Consider the following 26,173-nt stretch of genomic DNA (forward strand, 5'->3'; position numbering starts at 1 on the left):
CGTGCCGTCAGATGGAAGATAACGCGCGAAAGCGCTAATTACGGTCGTAAAAAATGGTCAACCGCCTATTATAACGGCCCACCGTGAATAATTATCACCGTGGAACAACAATTATCGTTGTTGAATTTTATTGGAAGACATCGACCAATTCCAGGAAACCGAAACGGTGGATCTCGACAAAGGAAAAAGCGGACACGGAACGATGATGCGCGCGAGCTCGTTTCCTTCCGGGAAACCTGATCGATGATTTCTCGAAAATTTAATTCCTCAATTTAATCTTAAGGATTCTAATTCTTCTTCTCTCTAAAAAGATTTTTAGATAATAGAAAAAAAAAAAAATTTACTTCGCGGAGAAATGTAAATATAAATACTCATCAACATTGTTACAATAATTTGCTTAAATAAATATCGACACGATCTCTATTCTTTTTTGAGATTGGCAACTCTTCTCGTCCCCCTTTTGCAAATCGACCGCGCCACATACTTCAACTGTTACCAATTTTTCTCATAATTGATCAGAATTAGGACCAGTTCCTAAGACGCTCAGAGCACAATAAAAACAGGATATAAAATCGATATATTTGAATCCTCGACCGAGATAAGGCAAGTTTCATCGTGTTTGCCTGTGAAACACTTGAGAGAGAGAGAGAAGGGAAACGAAAAGGGCGCCATTATCGGCTGTTTAAAAACCTATCTTTACGCGATAAGGATAATCTCGAAAAACCGTGTTCGTGGAGAGGACACGATAGGAGGTGGCCGTCGAAATTATCGAATAATCGATCGCCCCCGCGGCGGGCGGCGAAATCGAAATCGCCGAGTTTTCGTGTTTTTCCGCCATCACGCGGATCTTTTTTTTTTTTTTTTTTCTTCTTCTTTTTCTTTCTTTCTTTTTTTTTTTTTATTTCCGTTTGAAAGGTAGCGAAGCGGAACCGTTTGTACACAAACGGATAAGATAAACGGCCGTAATTTTTATAACGCGACGGTTTATCTGACGGCGGCAAGTTTTATGCCCTGTAAATGAATTGACTTACGGGGAAACGGAACGTGGACAGGCCCTGTACCCCTCTCCCCCTCCCCTCCTCCCGTGGATGAAACTTTATTCCAACTCGGAGAGCGAGTGGCAATTTGTCAAAGTGGAAACGCCGTATGCTTCTTCCCGATAAAGGCAATATATGTTTGCATGCTTTCGAGTTTAATCGATCAGTTTGATAAAATTAACGGAATTCGGAACTAAATTTGGATTGATACGTGAAGAAAAAAAAGAAAAAAGAAAAAAGAAAAAGGAAAAAAGGAAATTTTATCGGGATAAATGATAAATTGTTGTTGAGAGTGAGGTAATAATGTTCCATTTTATTCGTTGCGAATTGAATTTACAAAAAAAAAAAAAAAAAAATTAAACTCGCGAACGAAGAATTCTCAAATTTCCAATACTCGGAGCTCAACCGAACGAGACGGACAGAACCCGTCCAATCAGATCCTACCCCGAATGGAAAAAAAGAAACACCTCTCCTCTCGCACGATTCCTTTCCGAAATCGGACCACCGAATCTCTCCCCCCCCCCCCGTCCCCCTCTGGACCTTCGACGAATTCGATACACACGGTCGGGTGGAGCGACGAGGTCCATCGTTTAATACTGACCTCCGTCAACCGAGGAGAAAGGAAAGCGGACACCGGAATCCTCCTCGAATTCCTCGAGGCTGATCCCGTTCCCGCGCGAGGAAACATCTCCCTCCCTTCTTAACGTGGACGTGGTTTGTCCACGACAAGCGTTCCCCAAACACGGAGGGACAAGGCCGGGCAACCCCCCGGGGGTGGAAGGCAACAAGTGACCACAGGCAGGACACACACTCGCCATCGTCCCTGTTCAATGGCGCGGCACTGGTGTCTAGTCGTTCAGTCCGCCGACAATCGATATATCGACCATGTGTACGGAGGCGGTGTAACGTTATCGTGCACGTGAATTCATGCCCCCTCCCCCCCCCCCCCTCCAACGTTCGATAGGAAGAGAGTAGCCGGTGTCTTACAATAGGGGGTTGTGGTAGGCCATGGATGTCCGTCCATCCGTCTTTCCCGCCCTTCGTGAGACTCGACGTTATTACGTTTCTCCTCTCCGCCCCGAAAATCGTCTGCTTTCGTCTTCTGTCGAGCGAGGTCAAACAGAGATAACGAGTTCCGGTGGCTCGTAGGGAGGGGTGCGTCTGATCGTATGCAGATAACGTGACAGATACGCGCAATGAGTTTAATTTAAAAATGAGTGTAGTTTGGAAGAAGAGGGAGCATTGGGTGGAAATAAATTCCACGATTTTAAAATAAAAATTTTAAAAATCGTTTCGAATGTAAATCTTGTTAGAAGAATAAGTAATTATAAAAGCAATATTTATATTTTAGAAATACTAATAAATTTCATTAAGAAGATCGTTAAGAATATTTTTTTTTAATCCGTTTTTTAAAATTTACCTTGTAATTAAAACTATATTACAATTAAAATCAATTAAAAAGTTATCGTAATAATATTTATAAAATATTATAAAATTTATAATTTTTTTTTTTAAAATATTATAAATATTTATAAAAGAAACTACTTACTATGTAACATTATTATTCAGTAATTTAAGAGAATTTGAGGATGGCGAAAAAAGCGAATTAATCAAAAAAAATAATACTACTTAACTTTTGACTGATAACAAATTGATCTTTAAAAAAAAAAAATCGCTATTGTTCCTTTTCGATTTTTACACGCCGTCGTTCCGAAGTGGCAATGTTTTAGCGTATTGATCCGTTGGGGTTTAGTTGAGCCACGGTAAAAGTGGCGGGGATAGTTGCCACGATAGGGGTGAAGGGCGTCCAGGGGAGAATAAAAACTGGACGGCGGCACTTACCCGCTCATAATCACCCCTTGAACCGCCACTAGAACCGCCACCTTCGACGCCATCGTCGTCGCGGTTCGAGCAGGGCGCGTGGACTTGTTTATGTGTCACTTTCGTACGATTGTCATACTTGTATATACAAATCAATGGAATCTTTCGGATATTCGTCTGGGAATAATTTGAAAACGAATTTTAAAAAGTTCCGTTTGCACGTGCGATAGATATTCGTCGTAAGTAGATTTGTCTGAAAGCAGTATGAAAATTAATGAAAGATCTTATCATATAATCATAGATATTCATTGTATAAATTAATGAATTGCCGTGTAAATTATAAGGTGTCCTCTGAATTAATTCGATCTTTGAAATTTTGCAGAAATGATAATTTCAAGATCTTAATAAATTTAATGATACTCTCGTGGATTTTGACTCGAGATATTGAGTAAAATAATATTACTTTACTTTCATTAATAAATTACAATTATTAGATTAAAGATTTAAAAAGTTGTAGATGCAAAAAACTAAGTTTCGATATATTTTGTCAATACTTAAATGATATTTAAATAATCTTCAAAATCACCATCGATCCCGTATCGATTTCATTTTACATGGTTTAGATCAAGGATCAATCTTTATCATTTTGATTTTACCTGTATTTTAATATTTATGCATTACTACATTTTATTACCAGATTGATTTCAGCTTAATCGCAATGCAATCGTGTAATTTACAAGCGTGCAGTCATAGAAATCAAAAGGGAAGCAAAAAAAAGTATTCGATTTTTCTCGATTCAGGTTTATTGCACACTTGGTTTCGACGCCTACACATCAGGTGGTCGTTCAGCTTCATAGCTTACGAGAGACACGCGGAAAGTCACTTTCGTTCCGTGCAATGAAGGTCTCGTATAATAGTCTTAAACAACTTATATTAATGAGAACTTGAAAATGATACTTATAACAGTGTCCAGTAATATTATTGATATACTTTTTTTTCACGTTTCGATTAACATCTCTTATTAACAACACTGTTGCAAAGTAACATTGATCAAATAATAATTGCAATCAACATTTTTTCATTTCGAAGAGATTCGTAATATTACTCTCTTTCGAAACCACTATATCAAAACTAATCTTTATGTAAATAATCGATATATAATTCGAACTTGTTGAATTAAAATCTTACGCACTTTCTTCTCACTTAACCTAACATAACCTTAAACCAACTTCCACCCATACAATATAACAATAATATAACAATAATAACTTAACTTAAAAATCATTCTTGGAAATAAATCATATTCTCGATAGCAAAATCACACGATTAATTAATTATCAACGAAAAGTTTAGTCAGTCGAACGAACAATGTTTCCTTTCGACGAAAAAGACGAACGTCTCGCGAAACGAAAGCGAATCGATAGAGGTTATGCGTACAAGCTGAGCGGCTGAAATAACTATAGCCACCCGGTAACCACCCTTCTTACGTATGCAAACCCTTAAATAATTGCGGCTCGTTCGCGCAAATTATCCCTGGGTTTCCACGTGGAGTGAAATATAATAATAATACTGCGCGTGCGTGCACGCGAGTGTCTCTCGGCTCACTTCACCCGGCGTGCTCGCTCGTTTTTACACGGATAGTAATAGTGCGAACGTGTATTTAAGGCAGGACGAACTGGTGTAAAATTCGAGAGAAATTAAGTAAGGGAAATAACAAGCGAGTTTTCATGAACGTCTACGTGTTAATACGAGCCTTTTTCTTAGGATAGAGAATATTAAAATTTTAATAGATGTGAATTTTTGATTATAAATTAATTATAAATTGTAAAGGAAAAAATTGTTTATGATATTCAACTTGTGATACGTGATTTCGTTTGTGAAAGTTTCCTTGTATTTTTTTATTATTGAAAATGTTTAATATACTAGGAAAGATTAATTAAAGTCTTAAAAAAAAAAAAATAAAATAAAATAATAAATGATTGTACATTCGCTAATGGACGAAGTAAAAAATTTGTTCTTTTGGAGAAGTATAATTATTTATCCTCTTAATATGGAATTCTTGATGGAAATTAAAAGTTAATTTGATTAAATAAAAAAATGGGGAAATAAAGAAAGTAATAAATTTATAAGATTGACGATTGAAATGACGAGTTTTTACTGATTGAAAAATTAAGATAGAATTAACATTTAAATTTCTTATGTTGAAACGTTACTAAGAGAGACAATGTGCATATTCATTAGTTATATTCATTATGTAGAACACTTAATAATCATGAAACGAGTCATACAGATTTATTATATGCAGTTTGACAGCTTCATTAAATTATATTTTTTTTTCTTCGTTCGTACTACAAGGATAAAATATTAAATTTTATTAAATAAATCAAATCAAATTTAATTTCATTCCAATATTTTATTTTTCTATTCTAAATTTTGTACGAAAATATTTTTACATTATTTATCAGATCAGGACAAAAATTATTTGCTTCTATATAATTATTGATGTTATATTTCTCAGAATACATATTTACAAATTGAGCGTGGGATACGCGTGACTCATGCAGCGGAAAACATGTTAATTGTTACTTTGTGTTTGAAAAATTATTTTCATCTTAGAAAAAAAAAATAAATAAATAAGCTGGATCAAATGTAACGTTGCACAATATTGTATTACTAATCCCATGTATTGAATAGGATACGAGATTTATTAACACGTAATTAATAAAAACATCGATGACGCGTAGAAAATTGCGACGCAATATTTGCTAATCGATTGGCTAGCGCATTAATAAACACGTATACAAATACACATATACAAAATAGGATAGTTTATTTGTAATATTTTCTTTGAAATTTTGTTTCTCCTATTAAAGTGCGTCTTCTTCTCGTTACAGAAGGAACCTCTACTTCTATGCTGGCGAACTTACTTGGTGAGTAAAAAATTCCTCTTTCAAACATCTTATCGAAGTTACAAATATCGAAAATCTTAGATTGAATATCGAATAGAAAGAATTGAAAGCAAAAATAAAATTAAGAAAATCGATAATTAGATATTGAATCAGCAAGTGTGACTTTTCCTTCAAAGAGGAAAAGTCAAATCTCTTAAAAAATTCTACTCAAAATATTATTTCAACTCTTAATACCAAAATTCAATATTCAAAAAACCCGCTCGAACAACAAAAATTTGCGCGGGCTTATTCAAATCGTATAACCAACAAATCAAAAAAAAATAAAGAAATTTTTTTAACCAATCGTGCGCATGGAATCAATGGAGAAAATGCAAACTGTATCGAAATCAAATTGTCGAGAAAATTAAAAATAAAATAACTATTAAACGAGAAGTGCAAAAAGTTCTTAAATATTATACAACCAATTCTACCACTATTACATTTTCTATTACCATTATTACCAAACACGTGAACGCGATCGACACTCGCTTTTACATCCGTCTCATTCTTCAATTTCCCTTCCCGAAAAGAAGGAAGGACAACTCCTCCCCCCCTCCTCCCCTCTCCCCGGCGGCGCGAAACTCGCGATCGTGTAACACACTCGAGGTGGTCGTCGTGCGATTACTTACTCTCCATCGGCGAATTAACGACGAATCACCGATGGGGAAACCGGTTGCCGGGGCGGCGGAACGGCACGCAGTCCTCTAACGACTTCTCTCCTCTCGCGGGCCTCAACACGGGAATTCCAACGGGGCACGAGTTCGCCCCGCGACGCGAATTAATGGAAACACGCCGCGGCATGCGGCGCGCGCTGATAAAGCGGAACGCGCCGCCTTCCTTCCCTTCGGCGCGGCCGAATGCGTGTATCTCTCTATCCCTCGAGCGTGTGTTCCGCGTTTACGCAGACGATCTCTTCGCGTTCTTTTTTTTTTTTTTTTTTTTTTTTTCCTTTTTTTCGTCTCCCTCGCAGCGCGACAACAGTTTTCTCTGCACGCCTCGACTCGCCAATGTCATCGCGCGGACACGTTTCCCAGCTGGCATCCGCCGGAATCATGGTATATTCGTGATGGTTCGCCGCGCGTGCCACGGCTAATCTTCACGCCGCGTGAAGATGGAGCAACGAGCTTGATATTGGTTCCGTGTGATCGACGAGGGAATTTATATGGAGGGGAGGGAGTTCACGCTTGAGATCGAGCTTGTTATGCTGTTTTTTTTTTTTCGTTTTTAGATTTGGGGATGAATTAAAGAAGTATAGAGGAAGGAAATATTTAGATATAATATCGTTTAATTCTTTGTATAAGAAGAAGGAAATTCTTGGAATTTTTCTCTTTATATGGATTCTTTTCAAGACGATAAATAAGATTATATATATATATATATAGAAATCGAAGATTTATTGGATAAATCGGACGATTCTTATTAAAAGATTATTAAATGATTATCGAGCGTGAATTATTTTAGAAGAATTATTATACGTGTCGTTTCGAAAAAGAATTATTTTACACGGCTAGATAACTGATTTAATAGAATTAACGATCTGTAATGAGGTTGGTAATTTTTTGATTCGATAAAAGGCGCATAGATCTGTGAACGAATTTGTTTGGAGAAATTTGTATCGGTTAAGGCACACGTGAAACTTGTTATTCCACTTATCGGCAATTTGGTATACAAATTGGTTCGATAAGTATCGGCAAAAATCTGGTACACTTGGCGAGATTCTTGAGTGGATGTAAATAGGCAATTTAAACTTTTGTAATTACCGTTTTAGATGTTATTGCTTAACGAGCACCCGTTGAATGCGCGCCGATTTCTCGCACAGATTTATCCTCATTCGTTAGATTTAAAAACGAAGTGTGAAAAATTGGATTATTAATTGCATAGATTGCATTTTCTTTTTTTTTTTTTTTTTTTTTTTTTTTTTTCTTTTGAAGGAAGTTTCAAATATTGCGCGAAATTATAGACTATAAGTGTGATTCTGTATTCTGCGAGTACGTGATTCTCATTACGATTGGTCGTGGTAAGCAGCATGGTGATAATAATTTTGACGAAGATCGATGAGATCCTTTATTCGTTTCGTTTGTAGCTGCTAATGTTTTACGAAACGATTCCTGTTGCGCTGGAACAAAAGAGTGGAACGAAATGGATAACAGAAGATAAAATGAGAAATAAGAATATATTATTTTAATATCAACAAATTATAATTAATTTGTAAATTACACATTATATATCAACATTCTCTTTTAATTTGCCATACTGATAAATAGAATATAAAAAAAAAATTAACTATCATTCGTTATGATTTATAAATTTTTAATAACTTTTTTTTTTTAATTTGTGTATACGTTATATTATTCGTTATTTACAATTAATATTCTAATTATCTTTTATCCATTATCAGTATACAAAGGAAAAGAGAGAGTTGTTAGAACATGAAATGTGCAACAAATCGAAGAATAGTAATGCATACACAAAATGTATCTCCATTAAGAACGTTTCAAACAACGCACAACAAGCTTTTTTCTAAATTAATCCTCCATCCAAAAACCTTCCATCGCATACACTCGTATACAAATCCCATTAATCCCCTCTCAGAATGAGACCAACAATTCCGATCGCTCTTTCAAGAACCAGTTTTCACAAAAGAAGAAGAAGAAGAAGAAGAAGAAGAAGAAGAAGAAAAGAAAAAAAGAAAAAAAAAAGAAGGCAACAACACGCGTACATGCATCAAGCTGTCAAACTTAATTTGGAAAATTACATCTACATCTTAACCTGTCACGATCGATCGATCACGAAGAACCTGTCTCTCGATAAACTTCATTAATACAAGTACACTCCACCACCTCGTTCACAACTTCCTCCCAACTTCAACCCAAAGGGAAGGGAGATGCAAAAAGGATGCAAAGACACAGAAGGAAAAGAAGGGAAAAGTTATATGACTTGTGAAGCGCGCGAAAAAGACCGAGATCAATGAGCTTTAAGCTCACGATAAATCTTACAATCTTTTCAATTATCTCTCAGTAGAGGAGCACATTTGTTCGAACACTTTGCATCAACGGATGGAAATGTCCTTAACCGTGCGTTCTCGTTTCCTCTCTCTCTCTCTCTCTCTCTCTCTCTCTCTCTCTCTCTCTCTCTCTCTCTTTCTCTTTTTTCAAGACACGCAGCAACGCGTCTTAAATGAAGCGATTCCGTATTCACGCATGAGCGAGATCGTAGAAGCTCGGTTGGACGCGAACACGACGAGAAGAAATAGGAATCAAGAGGGAAAAGAAGGCACGCATCTGTTTCCTTTGCGGCAAATTTCTTCCGCGTTTGCAACGATAAATGATTTCGCCAGAGGAAAATGAATATTTCCGCTCCACGGCCGATTCAATTCGACGCGTACGCCATCTCGCGAGAATTAGATTCCCGATGGACTAATTATCGTTTTAGATTCTCTGAGAGTGGAATTTTGGAAGGTTGAATTGAAATATATAGTCATCGAGTCAGATTTTGTGGAATCTGAAATGTAACTTTTGAATTTATAACATATTATACGTATACACAATTATAATCTCGTTTATCCTCTAAACAATAAAGTTAGGTTAGTTGGGTAAATATAAATATAGATAAGAATATAAATATAGGTGTATATTAATATTTAATTACTGTTTAATTAATACTTTTTGATCTCTAATTGATATTGACGATAGTTGATTTTTTTCGTCTTTTTTTTTTTTTTTTGCATATCAAAATGAATTTATTTAAACTTATTTTTTTATATACAAACAGTTGTGATAAAAAGACTATGAAATAGAATAGGTAATAAAAAAGAAGTAAAAAAAGAACAGAGTAAGAATTATATAGTTAAAAATATATTTAAAAGTATATTTTGAAACGCGCTATGCTAAAAATATATAACTTTTATTTTTTTATTCCACTTCAGGAATTTATTTAAAAAAAATTTGATAGATTTACTAATGGAAATAATTGAAGAGATCACGTTAGCATCAAATTGAGAACATATTGAATTCGTTAACATCTATGATGTACGTTTTTTCTATTAATTAATTATAATAAAAATTGTAATGGATTGAATTCTGTGAAGTAATAGACGTACATTATTCTTCAAAAATAATCTTTCTTACCTTTCACAGGATTAATTAAACTGCATTGTAAGAAAAAACATTTTTAACCAAATTCTTTTCTCGTGATATATATAATTATTCAAAAATTATATTTTTCTGTGATAAATCATAAATAGTCAAACGAAATTAATGATTTCCACAATTTTGAAGATTCGCCAAGTTTCCTGTTGACTTTAAAATATTTGCCGCAACGTTCAACTATCAAGATTAATACTTGCCCATGTAATTATTCCGTATTTAAAATCCAAATTTATGCATCATGTACCTAAATGATAATTCTTCATCGGATACAGTGTAACGAACTGTTATTATGAATAATATCAGTTTTTTACAATGTGACATTAAATGTAAGAGATAAAAAAGATAATTCCACACCAGAAAACTGCTTTCAAAAATGTTAAGTAGGGGGTTTATTATCTTTTTTTGTCATCAAATTGAAATATGATTAAAAATTGCAGATTTCTATCCAAGAAACGATAATAAACCAGAGGCATTGAAGTATTAAAAATGAGGGTAATTAAAATGACACCATCGCTTTATCTTTCATCGTGGCCTCGATTGACTTTAAACGACCGTGGTCATTAAACTCGTTCGAATGTGGATCGCACTCGTGCATATTAAAAATCGTTTTTCCTTTGTAAAAAAACTTAATAACCTTGAATTTTTTTTTCGATACGTATCGCAAAAACCCAATTCCATAAAAAATAACTTTTCGTCGCAACATTCCTTTCTGCCAATATTTTCGAACATGTTCATTCGTCATTCTTCGTACATTTCAACAGAATATTATATTATCCAGTCGAATGTTCATTAATTAAATTTAAGCTTCCATATTAAAAAATCATTCATTTGAATTCCATGATAAAACATCAATATATTACTAATATAATAATAACACGAATAAAATTTTGCAAATAAATTTTACAAATTTATCTTCATTATAACATTTTTATAAATATTTTACAAATATCCAAAAATGTTTATTCAATCATACCTGATTATAATTATTTTTAACCAGTGAAATTCAATACCTGAATATTCAATGTCGAACCAAATACAAAATACAATCATTGAAATAACTATCTAGAACAACACAAAGAAAAGAATCAATTATAAAAAAATCAAAATTCGTCCTATAAAATACCACGTAAAATAATCAAACACTAAAAAATTCCTAAACACTACTTGGCCTACTTGTCTGAACTTATACTCCCCGTACTATCTCAAGCCCATCCCACGTACCCGTCGCGAATCCTTTCCGTAGATTATCGCGAATCATACAAATTACCCTGTAACGCGTCGCAATCTCCCCATAAAGCTCACAAGTCGGCTAAAGCGATCCTCGGCCAACTTTTGAAATGGCTAGATCGATTCGGCAATGGCCGCGCGGTGTCGTCGCCGGCACGCCATTACCCATTCGTCTGTACCCATAATTGAGAGTAATTTATCGTATTTTTCGACCTCGTGTCCCGAGGGATCGATAATCCGCGCCGCCGTGCCGTATCCAACGGCATTGTAGCGAATTAGCTCGTCCCGTTTCGCCTTTCGCCGGCTAACGAACGACTCGGCCAGGGCATTCCAGCGCCACGAGTTCCTCCCGTAACGCGAATTAATGGAAACAAGCCGCGCTACTCGCGCGCCATCCACGCTGATAAACCGGAACGTCCATTTCACGGGCCCGCTCGTTTCCTCTCGCGCGGCCTGTTCGAATTAAACGATTTCGTGTTCGCGTGGCGAGAGCGAGAGAGAGAGAGAGAGAGAGAGAGAGAGAGAGAGAGAGAGAGAGAAGTACGCGCGTAACGTTCCACCTGTTCTCTCGCTCCTCTTGACCACTCGCGCCATCTTTTTCCGAGAGCGGTGGTCGTAAGGTGCTTCGTGATCATTGCCACTTGTAGAGTTTGGAACGGTTTTATTTTTTTTTTTTTTTTCGTTCCTTGTATGCACACATGTTTTTGTTCTGTTAATACGCGATGTTCTGGAACGCGGATGATGGAGTTTGAAAAGAAGTTCGTTCTCGTGATTTATTGTGAATAAATCAGTGCGAGGAAAAGGGGAGAATTATTCGTGGTTGGATGGGAATTAGTGATTGGTCACGAGGTGAAGAAGTTTGTCGAATGAATCGTGTTAATAATTGTGTAAAGCAATATCGGTAATGATGTTTTTAATATGAAATAACTAATTAAGAAATTAAAGAATTCAACTTAGTTTAATGAATTTTATCACGGTTCTTTATTTGCCAATATACGATATTGTGATTTTGCCAGGTAGTGATAAATTCTTTTAATTTATCTCTTGATTGTGATTGGACTTTATTCTAGATATATTTACATTTTTTAACGTATTTATTTAATATTATTTTTAACAAGTATCTAGAAATCTATTCTTAATTTTTCGTTGCACTTTTTATTTTATTACACTTTTTTTTTTCATTGAATAGTACAATTTTACAATTTGATCTATTTAATTTATTATCCTCATCCAACAATTATCACTTAATATAATTAATACTAATTTATTTTTGTATTTGCAAAATATTCTAAAGGAAAACGAAACTAATCCATTAATTCACTTCTCGAGTACAAACTCGAGCCATTAAATCCAGAATATCGTCAATCTGGATGACGAGTCGCCTCGTATTTCTCGGTTAACGGGTTAATTGAACCGTCCCATGTCGGGACGACTCCTCGGCAAACTGGCGAGAGTTAGATAAGAGCTGATCGTTTTTCACCTACCATGGTGATTAATATATTCGTAAAACATCTTTGGAAGATCGATTCCAAGGGAAAAATCGAGCGCCAGAAAAATCGGCATACTAAAAAATTTCCGATTTAAGATTTCTGTTTATTGAGTTATAAGCAATTGAAGTTTTCGTTAGATGAAAGGCAGAACTTAAAATTAGAAAATTAGAATCTTTCATTAGAATGGTAGAATCAAATCGAACAACAGAATTGAAAAAGAAATAAGTTTGAACAAAATGAAAATATGTCATAAATATATTCAAAATAATTTTGCAAGAATCAGGCTTCTATATTTGAAATAATTTAAATTTTTCTTCGTGCATCAGCTCTAACTTTGTCTTCCTTCATCAAACTTCGATCGTTCAATAATAACCTCGATCAAAATTTCTGCACACCCACGTGTGCAACTTTTGCATTCAGATCTGAATTCATCGTCAGAGAGTCGTGCAAAAGTGTGTTCCGCTTGATGGCTCGATCATATCTCTCCCCTCTACGGCGTATCTCGCGTATCTCGACCAAGAATTTACAGTGTTGATCGTTAAAAGGCGTTATTACACAGAAAAAACAACTATCTCTCCGCGGAGGCTGGAATTTTTCACCGGAGTTTCCACGTTAAAACCGCGGCGTAACGTCCTAGCACTTTAACGTCGTCCACGGACAGGCTAACGACTTCTCTCCGCCTGACTTTAATGGACATTCCGCGGCGTGATTTCATCCCGCGATTTAAATTAATGGAAACACGCTGGCATCCCATTCGCACTGATAAAGCAGAACGTCCTCGTTGCCGATCGTGTGCACCCATTATCCTTCCTCTTCCCCCATCCGAGCAGTCGTCCCCTCCATCGTCCCACCACCGACGATTTTGCCGCGTTTCCATTGCGCACCGTCGAACGATTGCCGTCGGATTAAGCGATTACGCGTTCTTGTTTATTCGAGCATCGATCACGAACCTACGATTTCAGAAGAGGGGATATCGTGAGAGGTGCGTTAAGAAGAGAAATTGAAGAAAATTTTGTGGTGATATAAACATATATTTTTAGAGAATGAAGGTTATAATCGAAGGTTAGTAGACAAAGTGATGTACTTGAGTGTAAAAGATTGAATGAAATTAATTGCAACTATTAGTTTATATACATATGAATTTTGCAAAAGTGTGGAGATTTTCATTTTTAATTACGTATTTTATTATCGATATTAAGAACAAGATATTAATTTTAAATCAATATATCTACTTAAAAATGAAATATTATAACCTCGATTCGACACTACTAATTTATAACCTATAACAAGTATCGCAACTCGATACTTTTCAAGCTCGTTTCAAGATTAAGATAACAAAGTGAGTCTCGAAAAAGCAAAAGGAGGAAACTGGTGCCGTGGCAAAAATTACGAAGAAATTGGCCACCGTCTCGACCGAGAGAAAAGAGGAAAACAATATACAGGATAGTGAAACGTTTGGACTTGCCATTCTTGGTAATTTAGAAACTGTGTAGTTGTAGTACTTATTCCATTATCCCATTATTTCTTACTTAATTCTTCCTCCATTTAAGAAGCAATTGTTCCCATATATTATCCACGTTATTCCGGCGCAAAGATAGCGCTGCTTGCCCCATAACTCGGTGCAAAAGTTGAAAATCGTAATCTCAACGCGATAAATTCCATCCGCGTTAACGTATCGTGCAGACATTTGGCTTCTTGAGCAAATGTCTCGTTCACGATGATAAAGCGATTAAAGCGAATATTCAATATCTTCACTACTCGATCGCTTATCTTTAGAAATTACACACAGTTTCTGAATGATATTAAATAACGAAATATCAATTGAGATAATTCAAGTATAACCTCTCGCCTAATGGTTAAAATTTAAATTTTGAATTATAGATGTTATTTCAATAAATTAGACGGTGTGAAAGGAAAGGACGGTATCAAGGAAAGGCAACGTATTGAAATCTTTGGGATTTAAATATTAAATCGTCTCTAAATGATGATAGATCCCAGAATCAGGAACACGTTTGAAACAAAATGTTTCGTGACCGGGCCGACGAATATCCGTAATATTCGTCCTTCCCGATAACGAGCCGTGGAATCATTAATCGAGGAATCGTTGTGGATGGAAAATAAATCACTTTTGACGTGAATTAACGGCAAATAGATAACGTGATAAGCATACGTAAACGATGGGTGAAAGGGAGACGAGACAAGGGAAAAGACGGAGGATACAATAATCGTGTGCCAATGGATTATTTCACCGAGTCATTCCTTTAAATAATCTCGTTTAATGAGAAATTCGACCTGGTTGGTGAATCATTTATAAAGCATTATATGAAAGGTATCGAAATTCGACAATTTGTTTGTTAAGGTTTGTTAAAATTGAAAAAGAGAAATCGTAACGATGATTGAGAGATGATATTGTTTAGTTTGCAATTATTTGGTTATTTTATTCCGTCACGCGAGAATTATGAAAGTACATTTTTTTTATACATCTTAAATTATTAAAATTTTAATTTTTCTTATGTAGTATATTTGCTCAAACGAGTCATATATTTGTAATTTCTTTTAAAATTTCTAAATATTAATAGAAAATTTTAAAGATACTTTATACAACAACATCAAGAATTTACAAAATCTATATTTAAAATACTCTCAAAATTAATTCACCAAAGGTCTATCTATTTATAAAAATCACAACATCATCCATACCTTCAATTTTCCTTAATTTCTTCATCACACGAATTCTCCAAACTCTTACAACTAAATCTCACTTCTATCTTCTAATTATCCAACAAATTAAATACTCATAATTTCAAAAGCTTTTCAAAAATTAATTCGTTCATTAAAAATTCATTTTAATAAAACATAATTTCCACGAACGAGAGCCACACATCTGTCGCAACAAATTCCACCCGAAAAAACTTTCGTCTTGTCGTCCAAAAAAAAAAAAAAAAAAAGAAAAAGAAAAAGAAAAAAAAGAATTCAACTCGTCGAGTATCGTCGCTCGCCCGAGCTCGCTTCTTCCTCGTGCAGAGAAGAACAAAGCTGTCGGTCCCCTCGGTGCTTGCCAACGAGGGACAGCACGGCGAATCATAACAAAAGCGACAACGAGACGGCGCTAAATTACTTTCGACGCAAATTAACAGCGGCTGGATAAGGTAACGAGGCAGAGGAGATGGAAGCGAGCCGTGGACTGGGTAATCCTGCGGCCCGGTATTGTTTCACCGACGGAAGTCACTCTTTTATTACGAGACACTTCCTGCTCCGCACACGGATGCGCCTGTTTACACCGTGTATACACGTCACGTGACACAGGTAACTTTCTCTCTCCCTGGCTCGTTTCCTTTCCCCTTGTCATCGCGTCTCCGCTCTTTCTCCTGTTTCTCGTTTCTTTCGTGACTATCACTTGGTGACTATAGAAATATCGTGCTTAATCGAGATATGTACACGTTTATCCGATATTTCAATTTTGTTTCTTGTTTTTTTTCTTTTTTTTTTTTTTTTGATTTTTTTGATCGTGGAATTTTTATAGTCGATCTTTTATGCTACGAATATGTACAAAGTGATAAATAAAAGAAAAATATTGCATAAGATATCTTAAATTAATATCTTTGAAATTGGATAGAATTACTGCGATAATATTACATTTAATACAATTATTAAAATCAATTGACTCAATTGACCATCAAGAATCTTATTCTGAATTCCTTATACGTAATAATATCGTATAAAATATATTTGATTAGAAATATTATCTTATACAGCTTATATTAAAATCTTCACGCTATAATTCAAGAGAAAAAGAAAAAAAAAAAGGAAAAACAAATTCATTGGCCCAGTAACAAGTTCCAACTGTGCACAACTTCCAAGCAATCCAATCGAGACAAAGTTGGCAAAAGCGTAATTAATTAACCATCCTCGAAAACTACTTTCCCCTCGAATATACTCAAATATTCTCGAATTCAAGCTTACCAAAGGAATCCAACGTCGATATTCTGCTCTCTTCCAATTGCAGAATGTATAGGTAGGCGAGGTAAGGTCGGCCGATTAAAACGAAACGTAACGAAGCTGGGAGGATAATGCGGCCGGCATCTGTAGCTTGTGTAATTGCACGTGTGTGTAATAACGCGGCCGTGGTATTTATAATCGATACACGGCACGCAAGGATGAAAATCGGGTTGGTGTAAAGGAGAGAGGGAGAAGGGTAACCACGCAACGGTGCGCGGCACTGTCCTTTGCCCGGCCTAATTGCGCACCGTCAATTCCGGTAATTATAATAATTGGCCAGGCGTCACGGCCGAATCGACGCCTGGTCCCCTCGATTCCTCTTTCGAAGATAGCCACGAGGAACGAGCGTGACGCCGTGTGTAAGTAACGATGAATTCCTCTTTCTGTTCTCGACGAGCCAAAAAATATTTTTCTTTATTTTTCTACCATTGATCGTGGATCAATAACAACGATCTCGAACGCTTCCCGAGTTTATTTCAATTCCAATCTCTCGTTCTTGGTTCGGGTTCCTTTTTTTTTTTTTTAAGAAGAATCGTTTGTTAATCTTATTTATTAACCATCGCTCCAAGAATTGTACACGAGATATTCGAGGCACCTCGAAGTCCTGGAAGGAATCAAGAACGAATGCAAACGCCAAACTTTTTTTTCCCTTCGAAAAACTCCTTCTCCATTCTTGAGGATCGCCGTCGAGGAACACTGACCCCTTCAAGATCCTCTCTCCTCGTTTTCGGGTCCTCCTCCTCCTCCTCCCCCTCCTCCTTCTCTCCCTTCTCCTTCTCCTTCTCCTTCCCCCGGCTCAGCTCAGCTGAAATACGGCCGGTCGAGAGCAACGTTATCAGCCGGCCAAATTAATGTAACGAAAGGGCAGATTAATGCCGCGGCGTCGAACGAAGGAGAGGCGAATAGTGTTGGAATTAATTAACTCCGCCGGGCGTACGTATAATTCAAGAAGGGTACACACACGATTGATTAAAGCCGATTTCACGACCGATCAATCCATAACCCCTTTAGAGGGCCGCCCCTCGCTCATAAATTTGCACCAGCTATTAAAGGAATCCGGCGTTGAGCCTTATCGTTCATTTATAACTGTCCGCGGCCGTCTCATTAACCTCCCTTTTCACCCGGGACGATGATCGCTGTGACTCGTGGGGGACAAGGGAAATCTCAAAATATCGTAGTCGTCTGTGGAGTCTGTGATGGGGATGACTAATTTTTTTTGGGAGGGGGGGGGTAGGGGGAGAGGAGAGGGATACGTATGAGACGTATGTTGTAACAATTGTAAAATAATTGTTACAAAGGATATGACAATTGCACGGTTCACAACGGTTGATTATTAAGTCGTCTTTTGGCACTGGGGCATCATCGAGGTAATAACGATACTCTGGTCGGTGTTGAAGCGGCTACCGGGTTTATAGGTGATGTATGAGCGAGAGGGAAGTGGCGGCAGCTTTGGCGGGACGTGTAATGATAGTCACGTGTGCGGTTTGATGTGTCGAGGAAGGTCGAGAAGTATGTGAGGGAATTTCGTAAGTCGTCGGTGTTTGCGCTTGTTCGACGCTTCACGTTTCGTGTTTATTTATTATTTATTTTTTCTTTTTTTTAATTAAGCGGAGAAGAAAGAATTAAATTTGACAAAATTTATTTTTAGACGTAATCGTGATTAAAATTATAATGAAGCAGTGAAAAGTGGAAGTGAAAATCTGTTTCTTTTTTTTTTTTTTTCTTATTTATTTAAAAACAGGATATAGGAAATGAGAATCGAGACGATATACATTCGTCCAAAAAGTATATCGCGTATAATATTTTAAAAGAGTCAGTAGAAATTTATTATTAATCACACGTCCAATTTCACGTCTCAACGATCACAGAGTAACGTTAATAAATTAAAATTGAAAAGGAAAAAAGAGAGAAAGGAAGGAAGAGATTGCTTCGATAAACCATTCCATTTCCAAAGAACACTTTTGACGACCTGAAAACGTCGCTTCCGTTTCTGCCGTCGATTAATTATATTCGAAATCAATTATCCAGGATGAATGCGGGCGGAGGCATCGCTCGAGCTGCTTTTCCGGAGAAGACACATTATAAGTTTTTCCCCGGGGTTAATTTCGCCGGCGATAGCTAAATCCTTTCTCTCTCTCTCGCTCCTTTTATCCTGCCCCCCCCCCCTCCTCGAAAGCAAGCTCGAGCGGCCAAGAGTTGGTAGGTAGCGTCTCTATGGTTAATTAAACGCATAGATCACCCCTCCTCCCACCCCTCGCAATCTCCACCGGAGCTCCTCCTTAACTTCAACCCCTGCCCCCTCTTCCGCTTCCTGGATCCACCCTCGCCCCTGTCCACCCTGTATTCTCTTTTTCCAGCAACCCCGCAAATGCGCGCACACTTCTTCCGCGTTATAAGCGTGCATGCTCGCCTTCTTTTACGCCGCCAGTGCCGTATCCTTCGATCGGATATCCCGGAGGATGCACGCAACCGGTTTGTAAAAAATGTATCGATTCGATCGTAGAATTTCTTCTATCTGTGGAAATTGTAATTTTCTTATTATACATGTAAATGTAACATGAATTGGAACATGATTTAAAATAATTCAAGAATAATTCGATATGTAGGATTTATAATTTAATAAATACATCTGTGATATTTCTGTGTATATGAATTTTTTGTTTGTTTGTTTTGAACAAGGATTTGTAATAATTTGATAAAGTAATCAAAAAATATTAATAAGTAAGATTTTTCAAAAAGATTCGATATGTAGGATTTATAATTTAATAAATACATCGATATTTCTGTGTATATGAATTTTTTGTTTGTTTGTTTGTTTTGAACAAGGATTTGTAATAATTTGATAAAGTAAAAATCAAAAAATATTAATAAGTAAGATTTTTTAATAAATTATTATATCGATGGTTTTTAAATTAATTTGTTATTTAATTTCTGGATTCTGGATTCTCTTTTTTGTTACAAAATTTTAAGAAGAATTTAAACTCTGCGGAATCTTAAAATCGTGTTCGCAAAAACGAGTCACGAGTTCTTTACGAACTCTCGTTCGATCGCTGAACATTTTCCACGAACGATTTCCCGCTCCATCAGCCCTTCCATCGTTTCACGATTTTCGAGAAGGAACGAAACATAGAGGCAAAAAATCTTTTTTTGCTATTCATGATCTCTAATAGGGAACAAGAGTAGCCTAATAATAATATTCATAACTGTTGAAATATCGAAAATTAATTTGAAATTGCTACGTTTATTAACTTTATCAAAAGATAATTTTGAATTCAAACTATAGATTTCTAATTCAAGAAGATATAAAAGATACTTTTTTCTATTATTCTACTACCAATCTAAAAGATTTTTTCTTCCACCTCGAACATCCTCCTACATTGGGGGTAGAACGTTTCCGTAGAAAACTTTTCCTATCGTTTTCACGCTCATTATCGTTTAAGCGGATCGATAACGAAATAAAGCGAGGACGAGGGAATTTTCTTTTTTCAATAGATTTATTTCTCGAATTGAGAAGTGAAGGAGAATTCCGGGCCCCCGATGCCTATAAATTTCGTCGAATAGCGCATTGCTAACGACGTTGTATCGCGTGTGCCGTAGACGCGGTATCAATCGAGGACATCTGTTTGGAAAAATAGGCCGACCGGTGTGGCGATTTTTTTATTATTATTTTTATTGTTATTCGTTTAACCACCGCTTTCCTGCACGCTCTTCGCGTTTACACGGTTCGAGTGGAAGGAATGATGTGTTAATGCGTTTCTTCGAATGCAGGGAAGGGTGGAATACATGGATGGAATGGAATATTTATTTATAATTTAATGCAGGAAATTAAACACGTTTTATTATATTTATATTTTATATGAAATAAATTTTGGTAAAATTGTTGGCGTTGTTCTTCCCTTCATCGTGTTGATTTATGTAAAATTTAAAATATTAAAATATCAAAATGAAATGAAATGAAATTTATAGCAGGGAGAATTATTCATCAAATAGTTTAATTTGTTGGAAGATGGAAGATTATTAAAGGATTTATCAACATTACTTTAATGTAATTTTGATAAAATTATTGTACTTTCTTACTATCTTGTAGTAATTTGTTCGCGTAAAGTTTAGATACCTTAATATGAATGTAAATTGTGTCCAATTTGTTTTATAACGAGAAAATTAACATTGTTAATATGGATAATTTTTAGATTTGCTTTGCTCTGCTTCCAAGAAATTGCAGGATCATTAAGTATAAGTTTAAAATCGCATTTCATTTATCGTTAATTTCCTTTACACGTCAGCTTTATTTCTGGCTCTGTTTCATGCCATAAAGGATTTAATGTTTCCGATAAAACCTTATAAATAGGTCAAAGTGTTTGCACTCTATTATAATATTTCATTACATAAAAATATCGATTGTCCTGAATTCTCGTTTTCCACCCCTAGTTTAGCAATGGCAACTAAAATAACAACCCTCGATTATAATGTTTCAATTCTCTAATAATATAACTCAAGTTCTATAATCGTTTTATCAGTGAGATATTTTATTTGCAAAATTCTATTTTAATTTTAGCTTCAGAAAACGAATATTTATAAAAGGGATGAAACGTATCGAGTTATAGAAATTTCTTTATTTTTCAAACATTTTTTTTAATTCGATATTAATTTTAATATAATTGTACAGAATTATACAGAAAATAGAAAAGTAAAAAGTAAGAATCGATATTATATATTATAATCATAAAAGAGAAAAGTATATTTCAGCATGTTGCCCTTTGAACGAAGCAAAACTATAAGAATATTATCGAAACCAGTGTAGAAAATAATATTTATACTTTTTAAATAAGAATAACAAAATAAATAAAGAAATATATTATACGAATATTTAAGTAGACTTGTTAAAAATTTATCCATTTATTTTTGTATAATAATATCATGGACATCATATGACAAGTAATATATTTAAACACTGACTAAACAAACCGTCACTTAAAATCCGCTTTTTAAAACTTTCAAAACTCTCCTTTCATTTAAACCTGACTAAAAACACTCTCCAACAAACTTCTCGAAACTATAGAAAAAAAACTCTACCGAGATTTCCACAATCCTGCCCAGCCATCATAGCCCCCGACTTTTAAACCGTTATCTAAAACTCGACTCTCAAAATTCTCAAACTTTCGTCTCGCTCGTACGAACGAAACATTAAAAAACACTCATTAATAATCCTCGAAAAATCCCACCATGAGACATATGATATCTCATACCTCCGAAATACACGTATCGTATTTTAAAGTATTCTCAAAAAAAAAAAAAAAAACACTAAATTCAATTAACCAAATCGTAAAACGAATCTACGAAAAAAAATCGTGTAAAAGTCATGTCGAGAACTTGCAATCGTAAATAATGCAGCGGATAGATACGTCCCTGAAGCCCGTAAGAAGGAGGTTGAGGAGCGAAAGGAGGCGGAGGAGGCGGGTGAGCAGAGAGGATATTCTTATGAATCGATGAAAGAACCGCGAGCATGCGCGCCGGAATCTTAATAACTCATGCGATACCACCCCCTTCCTTCTTGTTATCCAACCACCCTTATGAACCCCGCCATCCAAATATATATATAATAATATGCGCGCTGAAAAAGGGATCGACGGGGTAAACACGAGAGGTGGACATTCCAGGCGAATAATTTCAATAATATCCCGTGCCGTTATTGGAGAGAATTCGGCCGAAAACGGATCGTGTCGCCGTATTTTTCCCCTGTCACCCGAACCAGGAAATCCTGCCACGTTCCTTTTCCCGAGACGAGAGCGTCAAGAGAGCAGTTACTTATACATCGTGTTAAGGCGCGCACGCACCTTCGCCACGGTTCTTTACGGCCGCTTTTTACGGCCATACGCGAGCCGTTTGAGCGAGCGACCCGTTTCGCGCCGATTTACTGCCCGAATACGGCGCGAGCTCCATTTTTGTTCCTTCGTTGAGCCACGTGAACCCCGTCCGGAGTTAATTAGTTCGCTTGCGCGCCATGGGTGTCGTCTTGGAGTTAGTTGGGGGCTTTCTCTTTGCCGCTTGCTCTTGGTGGGCTTAGTTTCAGGTGATTCGAATGTGAGATACGATGTTCAAATACGATGAATGTTAACTTTTCATGCTAAAAACTGACCTTTTTGTACGTATAAGAGACCCTATGGATTCTAATAAAATAAGATATATCTCATAATAGACTTGAGAAAACTTAATTAATTAATTGATCAAATCCACACGCACACATATACACTTACATATCCCTCAATTTCCTCTCGGAATCGAGATCTGAAACCCATCGATGCAATATCACAACACCGTACGCGTCTGAAAAGCAGAGCTGGACGATGGGCGCACCGACCCGAGGGGCCCATTACCGATCACCGTCACGGTAACAGAAACCTCGCCTCGCGATGTCCCCGCGTAAGCCGTGCGTTTGGAAGGGGTTGGCCAGGGTAGAGAAAAATCGTTAGCGCGTCGATAAAATAAAATGGAAATAACGCGTCGCGTTAAGAGATCTCGGCGGGTGCGCGCCGCGGGTCGGTCGGGCCCCCAGTCCCGTATGTTTGCCGGCCGTTGGCGCGCGAGGGGCGCGGGAAGAGCACGCGAACAAATTAGCCCTCTATCTGAAACAACTTCTTGGAATAGCCGTTACTCACGGGCCCCGAAGATCGGGGCCCGTATTGCCCGGGCGAAACGGCCGGCCGAGCGAGAGGAGTGGAGGAGGATGGAGGAGGAGGAAGGAGGAGGGAGCGAGTGTTCGGTGAAAGGGAGGGCCGACGAACGAAGAGGAATCGAAGCAACAAAGAAGAGGAGGAGGGGGGGGGGAGGAGGAGGGGAGAGACGGCGAAGAAAACGAAATAAAATGCCGGGACGAGGCATTTCGAATTTCCAGCTCGGATCCAGCCAGAAGGTGGAAGAAGCGGAGAAAGAGGGGAGAGACAGAGAGAGAGAGAGAGAGAGAGAGAGAGAGAGAGAGAAACGGGCCCAAAGAGGATCCCGCTCAATCCGGGGATAAGCGAGTCGTTCGAACAGTGTTGAACAGGAGTGAATATTTATACGCGGCCTCTTCCTTCGCACCTTTTTTGCCATGCTTGTGTCGCCGTCCCTCCCCCCGACCGACCCCTTTCCCCATTCCTCCCCCTTCTCTCCCTCCTCCCTCGTCCAGCCTCATCCGCGCCTCCACGGTCCCATGCGGTATCTTCTTGATTACCCGGTCCTAATTAATTCCTCAGGCTTTATCTTTATTTTTCTGGTGAGACGACACCTCGCGCACGAGGTCCCGAGAGATCCTCGGATACGCGGCTGGAACGATCGCGGCAGAAGAGAAGAGAAGTGAGTCGGAGAAGAGAGCGGTCGGAAAGTGGTCATCGACTTGGAAACACGTCTAGACGACGACGTGTCGTCCTCGGTTAGGGGGCCGTTCGAATAATCCCGCGACGCGATAAAACGGAGTGAATGATTGCTCGTCCTCGCGAAGCCGTTTACTGCTTTCGATATTTTTTCTTCTTTTTTTTTTTTTTTTTTTTTTTCACGATCGTCCTGACTTTTCCACGGATCACGGGTCGGTGGTGCGGTACACATTGTACGGGGGTAGAAATATGGGTGGGTGTGGGGGATAGTAGAACGGAGAATTGTGGAATTTTTGTTACGATTGTTATGATTGTGCTAAATCTGTTGAAATTGACGCTATTCTTGTAATAGGGGTTACTTGGATTAATAAGGATTTCGGATAATTCGAAGTATTTGTTTTTGTATAGAGAGTTATGAGAATACTTATGAAATTGCGAAATCATTTAGAACAATCTTTTAAATTAAAATAGTAATTTTACTTGGAATATATCCAAGTTTCCAAGTATATAGTAACAAATTAATTGAAATTCATTAAGAAGTTAACGTTGTTAAAATAATTACACAAGTCTCGTGAATTATCGTCGTTTGTATTATACTATATATTTTCTTAACAGTTATGTTATCATAATATAAAATAAAATCGAAATATATTCTAATAATAATTCAATTCTTTCGGATGAAATTCAATAACTCGATATAAATCGAACTTCCCTCTTGATTTCAATTTTTCGAGGGAGAAACAGGTTTCTGCGATCGAGTAGCTCTCGTCGTAAATTTTTCAAAGAATCGAAAAAACTCTTCGGGCAAATAATCGCGATTTCCTGGGGCGTTCAACTTCAAAACGTGCACAAGAGTCTAACGTACACGAGTACGGCTATGTACTTTCCCGCTTCTCCTTTCCTCTAGTAGGAAAGAAAACGGTGACCCTCGCACACACGAAGGTAGGTCAAGGCCGAATCTTCAACTTTGGCGACGAGTTCGAATCGCTGCCATAAGGTACACAGAGAATCCGAGGAGAAAATCGAAGATACACGTGTTCCCCGCACGTTTCTTTCCCCGTTGGGACGATGCCGGATGTTTTTCCTGTAATTTCCTCGCCCTTCTTCACGATTCTATCATGTGATGTAAAGTAATCTGCTTCAATTAATTGAGATAATTTCTTTTTTTTATTTTGTCATGGATATTCACATCGTTCGAATAATTATTTATTTATTGATAGTCAGAATAATTTTTAAACTTTTTTCTTTGAGTTTTTCCTATTTTTCTAGTTTCTAGTTCTATCTATATTTTTTTTCAAGAAGAACTTGAAAAATAAATTTCGTCAAATTAAAATTAAATTATTGTTTTATAACAATTTAATATTAGACACGGAATGTTTCTACTATTTTACTTTGCGGCAAAGTTTAAAAATTTTATTCAACTACGTGAAAAACGTGTAAACAATATATCAGAAACTAATTAATCTCATCCAGTTTTAATAAAAATTACGTATTAACTATTTTCACGTGATCACAGATACAATCAAACAATAATTACAATTAATAATTAATTATTGATTAAATAATTATTAAATAATAATAATATTACAATAAATTATTAATTAAATTAGATATAATCTGAGAAGGAAGAAAAATACATCTTCAACTAAAGCCGTTAAGAAATGCCATTAAATAAACAGAACGAGCGATTAGGGACATACGCCCACGCAACGCTCCAGCCAGATATAAATCAAAGGATGCTTCAAACCCGGAATCGAGCAAACCACTGTACTCGTTTATCTAGCAGAGGATGCATTCGTGATGTTTAGATAATGACCGTTGAATGTTTCCATTGAAGTTACTTCCTTCGTTCAAAAGAAAAATGACGAGTGTAATAATAATTGACGATACGATCTTGATGAACGTGGTAACGAGACGCGTACACGTATTTCAATCGTGTCGTGGAGAGAAGGAGGGGCGACGTAGGGACGCAACGTATCACTTTTAAACGCCGGAAATGAGTTATTAGCGGTCGACTCGCGCGCGCTCAATTGTCCTGATTTGGAAACCTCTAATCTGGCCCACCCTCTCCCACTTCCGGCGACGAATTTCGGCCTTCTTCGTTCTTGTCTTGTCACGAGTGACTCTTTTTTTTTTTTTTTTTTTTTTTTTTTT

At 36.9% G+C, this 26,173-nt stretch overlaps 1 protein-coding gene across 4 annotated transcripts in view; it reads left to right on the forward strand.

The window, feature by feature from the left end:
* LOC122713623 (zinc finger homeobox protein 4) overlaps positions 1–26,173 on the forward strand; it is a 308,595-nt gene that overhangs the window by 151,526 nt on the left and 130,896 nt on the right. For all 4 annotated transcript variants that reach the window (XM_043934229.1, XM_043934230.1, XM_043934233.1 and 1 more), the window contains one exon: positions 5,753–5,788. The gene's annotated coding sequence lies outside the window, so the exon portion shown is untranslated. The remainder of the gene's footprint in view (positions 1–5,752; positions 5,789–26,173) is intronic.

This window comes from Apis laboriosa, unplaced genomic scaffold (assembly GCF_014066325.1).
Source record: "Apis laboriosa isolate Shangri-la unplaced genomic scaffold, ASM1406632v1 scaffold25_cov139, whole genome shotgun sequence".
Taxonomy (NCBI): Eukaryota; Metazoa; Arthropoda; class Insecta; order Hymenoptera; family Apidae; genus Apis; species Apis laboriosa.